Source organism: Oncorhynchus clarkii, chromosome 27 (assembly GCF_045791955.1).
Source record: "Oncorhynchus clarkii lewisi isolate Uvic-CL-2024 chromosome 27, UVic_Ocla_1.0, whole genome shotgun sequence".
NCBI lineage: Eukaryota > Metazoa > Chordata > Actinopteri > Salmoniformes > Salmonidae > Oncorhynchus > Oncorhynchus clarkii.
In genome coordinates this window covers 37905273-37911272 of record NC_092173.1, presented here as the reverse complement: position 1 = coordinate 37911272, position 6000 = coordinate 37905273, and the positions used below count along the sequence as shown (strand labels likewise).

The 6000-nt window shown below is 44.4% G+C and overlaps 1 pseudogene; it reads right to left on the bottom strand.

Annotated features, from left to right (window-relative positions):
* Positions 1 to 849: 849 nt before the first annotated feature.
* LOC139385777 (acetylcholinesterase-like) overlaps positions 850 to 6000 on the bottom strand; it is a 554167-nt pseudogene continuing 549016 nt past the window's right edge.

Below are 6000 nucleotides of genomic sequence, written 5' to 3'. Positions count from 1 at the left end.
GGTAAGATGTGAACAACAAACTGACAGGTAGCATGTGAACAAGGAACTGACTGGTAAGATGTGAACAAGGAACTCATAGGTAAATTGTGAACAAGGAACTGACAGGTAAGATGTGAACAAGGAACTGACAGGTAAGATGTGAACAAGATATGGGAGGTGGGCAGATGAGCTCAGCAATGTAATGATCAGTATTGCTGATATGTCAACTACATGCAGATCAGCTAGTAATTTATATACATTTTGAAAATCTGATAGTGTTTTCAGTAAAAAAAAATGTTTTGCCATGTAGCAGTGTAGCTAACTATGGGAACTACACTCTATGGGAACTACATTCACTTTTGAGTGCAAAAATGAAATAAAATATGGTTTAAGTAGGCAAGAGTTTTCCTTTTTTGGCATCAGACCGGCCTAATTTTCAACTGAGACATCGTTTTTTGTGTTTAATAGGCTAAATTACACATCCTGTTAACTTCTGACTCCAGAGCGATCTGTTCTTGAGGTTAACTTCTGACTCCAGAGTGATCTGTTCTTGCTATTAACTTCTGACTCCAGAGTGATCTGTTCTTGCTGTTAACTTCTGACTCTAGAGTGATCAAATCAAATCAAAATCAAATCAAATCAAATCAAATCAAAAATCAAATGTATTTATATAGCCCTTCGTACATCAGCTGATATCTCAAAGTGCTGTACAGAAACCCAGCCTAAAACCCCAAACAGCAAGCAATGCAGGTGTAGAAGCACGGTGGCTAGGAAAAACTCCCTAGAAAGGCCAAAACCTAGGAAGAAACCTAGAGAGGAACCAGGCTATGTGGGGTGGCCAGTCCTCTTCTGGCTGTGCCGGGTGGAGATTATAACAGAACATGGCCAAGATGTTCAAATGTTCATAAATGACCAGCATGGTCAAATAATAATAAGGCAGAACAGTTGAAACTGGAGCAGCAGCACGGCCAGGTGGACTGGGGACAGCAAGGAGTCATCATGTCAGGTAGTCCTGGGGCATGGTCCTAGGGCTCAGGTCCTCCGAGAGAGAGAAATAAAGAGAGAAGGAGAGAATTAGGAAACGCACACTTAGATTCACACAGGACACCGAATAGGACAGGAGAAGTACTCCAGATATAACAAACTGACCCTAGCCCCCCGACACATAAACTTTGATTTGATTTTGATTTGATTTGATGACTCTAGAGTGATCTGTTCTTGCTATTTGTAATCCATGAAATTTATGATATAGATCTGATGAGAAGTAGATTCAATGTTCCAAATGGTTCTTCAGCTGTCCTCATAGCAGAACCCCTTTGGTTCCAGGTAGAACCCTTTTGATTGCAGGTAGAACCCGTTCCACAGAGGGTTCTACATCTGGTTACACTCCAACATAACGAGGAGACAGTTATTAATAAGTCATCTGGTTACACTTCAACATAACGAGGAGACAGTTATTAATGAGTCATCTGGTTACACTTTAACATAATGCAAAAATAGATAACGGTGAGGTTGCAGTTCCTACAACTTCCACACGATGTCGCCAGTACTGGCATTTTCATTGGTTTAAATCCTTTGTGGAATGATAAATAGGTCCTTCCTTTCGTCCAGTAAACAGGAAGATACTTATGGGAGAGAGAAAAAGGACCACGATTTCAAGAGTAGCTGCTATTGAATACAGATCGCCCAGTGATCAATTTGATCGATTATTAACTTTTACAAATACCTAAAGTTGGGTTACAAAAGTAGTTTGAAGTGTTTTGTCAAAGAATATAGGCAACTTATTTAATTTAAAAAAATGATGTTGCGTTTTGGAACAGAGCTTTTGGATGGATCAGACGGGCTATATAAATTGACATTTTGGGTATACATGGACGGATTTAATCGGGAAAAAGACCCAATTGTGATGTTTATGGGACATATAGGAGTGCCAACAAAGAAGCTTGTCAAAGGTAATGAATGTTTTATATTTTATTTCTGCGTTTTGTGTAGCGCCGGCTACGCTAATTATTTTGTTTACGTCCCCTTCAGGTATTTCGGGGTGTTGCATGCTATCAGATAATAGCTTCTCATGCTTTCGCCGAAAAGCATTTTAAAAATCTGACATGTTGGCTAGATTCACAACGAGTGTAGCTTTAATTCAGTACCCTGCATGTGTGTTTTAATGAAAGTTTGAGTTTTATCGAGTACTATTAGCATTTGGCATTGCACACTTCCATTTCCTGTTGACTAGGTGGGACGCTAGCGTCTCACATGTCTCTTAGAAATGAGTCATCTGGTTACACTTCAGCATATCGAGGAGACAGTTACTAATGAGTCATCTGGTTACACTCCAACATAATGAGGAGACAGTTATTAATGAGTCATCTGGTTACACTTCAACATAACGAGGAGAAAGTAGTGAGACATGAATGAACAACTACCATGAACAACCTAGAAGCACCAACCTTTATCCTTCTGGGACCAGCAGTGACTTCATCTTATACAGTGCCTTCGGAAAGTATTCAGTCCCCTTGAGTTTTTCCACATTTTGTCCTCAGCAATCTACACAGAAAAAACAGAAAAACTTTATTTACATACTCCCTAGAGCTGGCCGCCCGGCCAAACTGAGCAATCGGGGGAATGACCCTTAGCAGGAAGATAAACCCGATGGTCACTCTGACAGAGCTCTAGAGTTCCTCTGTGGAGATGGGAAAACCTTCCAGAAGGATAACCAGGAAGCTAGGCCACTTGGAGTTTACCAAAAGGCAACTAAAGACTCTCAGACCATGAGAAGCAAGATTGTCTGGTTGGATAAAACCAGCATTGAGCCAACCTGGCACCATCCCTATGGTGAAGCATGGTGGTGGCAGCATCATGCTGCGGGGATGTTTTTCAGCGGCAGGGACTGGGAGACTAGTCAGGATCGAAGGCAAAGAGCAAAGTACAGAGGGAACCTTGATGAAATGCACTGTATATCTGTGAATGGGCTTCAATTTACTGTGTGGTCAGGTTTATGTAAATAATGTCATGAGGTGTGTACTGTAAAATACATCATGTGACAGATTGATTTGATTGATTTAGTGATTTAGGGAGCCATTTAATGATATAAGATAATCTATGTGTTTCAGCCCACACGGAAGGGAGGTAGTGACACACTACCCATGCATGATGATAACTTATAAACCATGTTTGGCTCTCTCCATGTGTGTGTGTGTGTGTGTGTGTGTGTGTGTGTGTGTGTGTGTGTGTGCATGCGTGAGTGTGCATGCGTGAGTGTGTGTGATTGTGTCCCTCCAGGCTTTGCTATCTGCAATGCAGAGTTAAACCCCATCTGCTGCGCTCAGTCCTTAGGTCAGTCTCAGCTGTTGAGGCCCCTATGGACCCCCCCCCCCTTAGCCAGGTCAGATAGGGGCGCCACATTACCAACTCGACACAGCCCAGGAGTCCAAAGTCTAGGTCCTGTCATGTCAGAGGAGCTTTGGAGGCCCAATCTGGACAGAACATCTCCAGAGACTAGAGTCCAGAGGTACAGGGTTCAGGACACAGCACATTGTATTCTGTTCTGGAGATTCCAGACCAGGTCAGTTTAGTCAAATCATCCCCTGGAGATTTCAGACCAGATCAATTTAGCCAAATCATCCCCTGGAGACTCCAGACCAGGTCAGCTTAGCCAAATCATCCCCTGGAGACTCCAGACCAGGTCAGTTTAGCCAAATGATCCCCTGGAGACTCCAGACCAGGTCATTTTAGCCAAGTCATCTCCTGGAGATTCCAGACCAGGTCAGCTTAGTCAAGTCATCTCCTGGAGACTCCAGACCAGGGCACACACTCAGATGCCAGACTTAGGGCAATTTCTAACGTATTTCATTCAATCTATGGCCACTTAACACCTTCAGATTGGTTTGAAATCATGCAGTACTTCACGGCCTGACAGTCAGAATGAGATGAAAAGGCTCAGTGTTCACTCAGTACCCATCATATAGACACTAAAGGAAATGTCAGCGTCGTTACATCAAAGAGAGACTCATTCCCTCTGTCAATCAGACTATTTAACCTGAGAAAGCTTCCACAGCCCTCCCGCTGGGCACACACTGGTTGAATCAACGTTGTTTCCACGTCATTTCAATGACATTTGATTGAACAAACGTGGAGTAGACGTTAAATGAACGTCTGTGCCCAGTGGGCTCCTTCAGTCCATAGTGAACAGTTATCCACATAGGAGAGTTGTGTATAAAAGCATTCATGAGATTAAAGAGAACCTGTCCATCACAATATACTCTACTTTAGTTTAGGTGAACTAATCCTTATGAATACAAAGTTATTTAGTGCCTCAATATAGTCCCACTCCCCCTGTCTTCCCTACATGTCTGATTTAAACTTGACAGAGTACATTATGTAGATTTACTATAAAAAAATACATTTGGTTTTCATAAAAGCATTTTGCTGTCTGACTAGAGAGGAAAAATGTATGTGAAAAATACATGATTTAAATGAAGTAAGAACTGTTTTCTTTGCTTAATATTGATATTTCTTTCCATCTTAAAGGTCAGGTCAATTTAGTTCTAGTTGAGTACGTTGTCATTTCTCAGAACCATTCCATCCTACAACCTCTCCCGCTTTCTCTCCATCCTACATCCTCTCCACCTTTCTCTCCATCCTACATCCTCTCCCCCTTTCTCTCATTACTCTAACCTCTCCCCCTTTCTCTCCATCCTACATCCTCTCCCCCTTTCTCTCCATCCTACATCCTCTCCCCCTTTCTCTCCATCCTACATCCTCTCCCGCTTTCTCTCCATCCTACATCCTCTCCCCCTTTCTCTCCATCCTACATCCTCTCCCCCTTTCTCTCCATCCTACATCCTCTCCCCCTTTCTCTCCATCCTACATCCTCTCCCCCTTTCTCTCCATCCTACATCCTCTCCCCCTTTCTCTCCATCCTACATCCTCTCCCCCTTTCTCTCCATCCTACATCCTCTCCCCCTTTCTCTCCATCCTACATCCTCTCCACCTTTCTCTCATTACTCTAACCTCTCCCCCTTTCTCTCCTTCCTACATCCTTTCCAACTCTCTCTCCATCCATCCTCTCCCCCTTTCTCTCCATCCTACATCCTCTCCCCCTTTCTCTCCATCCTACATCCTCTCCCCCTTTCTCTCCATCCTACATCCTCTCCCCCTTTCTCTCATTACTCAATCCTCTCCCCCTTTCTCTCCTTCCATCCTCTCCCCCTTTCTCTCCATCCTACATCCTCTCCCCCTTTCTGTCATTACTCCACCCTCTCCCACTTTCTCTCCTTCCATCCTCTCCCCCTTTCTCTCCATCCTACATCCTCTCCCCATTCTCTCCATCCTACATCCTCTCCCCCTTTCTCTCATTACTCCATCCTCTCCCCCGTTCTCTCATTACTCCATCCTCTCCCCCTTTCTCTCCTTCCTCCATCCTCTCCCCCTTTCTCTCATTGCTACATCCTCTCCCCCTTTCTCTCCATCCATCCTCTCCCCCATTCTTTCATTACTCCAACCTCTCCCCCCCTTTCTCTCATTACTCCATCCTCTCCCCCTTTCTCTCACTACTCCATCCTCTCCCCCTTTCTCTCCTTCCTCCATTCGCTCCCCCTTTCTGTCCATCCTACATCCTCTCCCCCTTTATCTCATTACTCCATCCTCTCCCCCTTTCTCTCCATCCATCCTCTCCCCCTTTCTCTCCATCCTACATCCTCTCCCCCTTTCTCTCTATCCTCCATCCTCTCCCCCTTTCTCTCCATCCTACATCCTCTCCCCCTTTCTCTCATTACTCCATCCTCTCCCCCTTTCTCTCCTTCCATCCTCTCCCCCTTTCTCTCCATCCTACATCCTCTCCCCCTTTGTGTCATTACTTTATCCTCTCCCCCTTTCTCTCCTTCCATCCTCTCCCCCTTTCTCTCCATCCTACATCCTCTCCCCCTTTGTGTCATTACTTTATCCTCTCCCCCTTTCTCTCCTTCCATCCTCTCCCTCTTTCTCTCCATCCTACATCCTCTCCCCCATTCTCTCCATCCTACA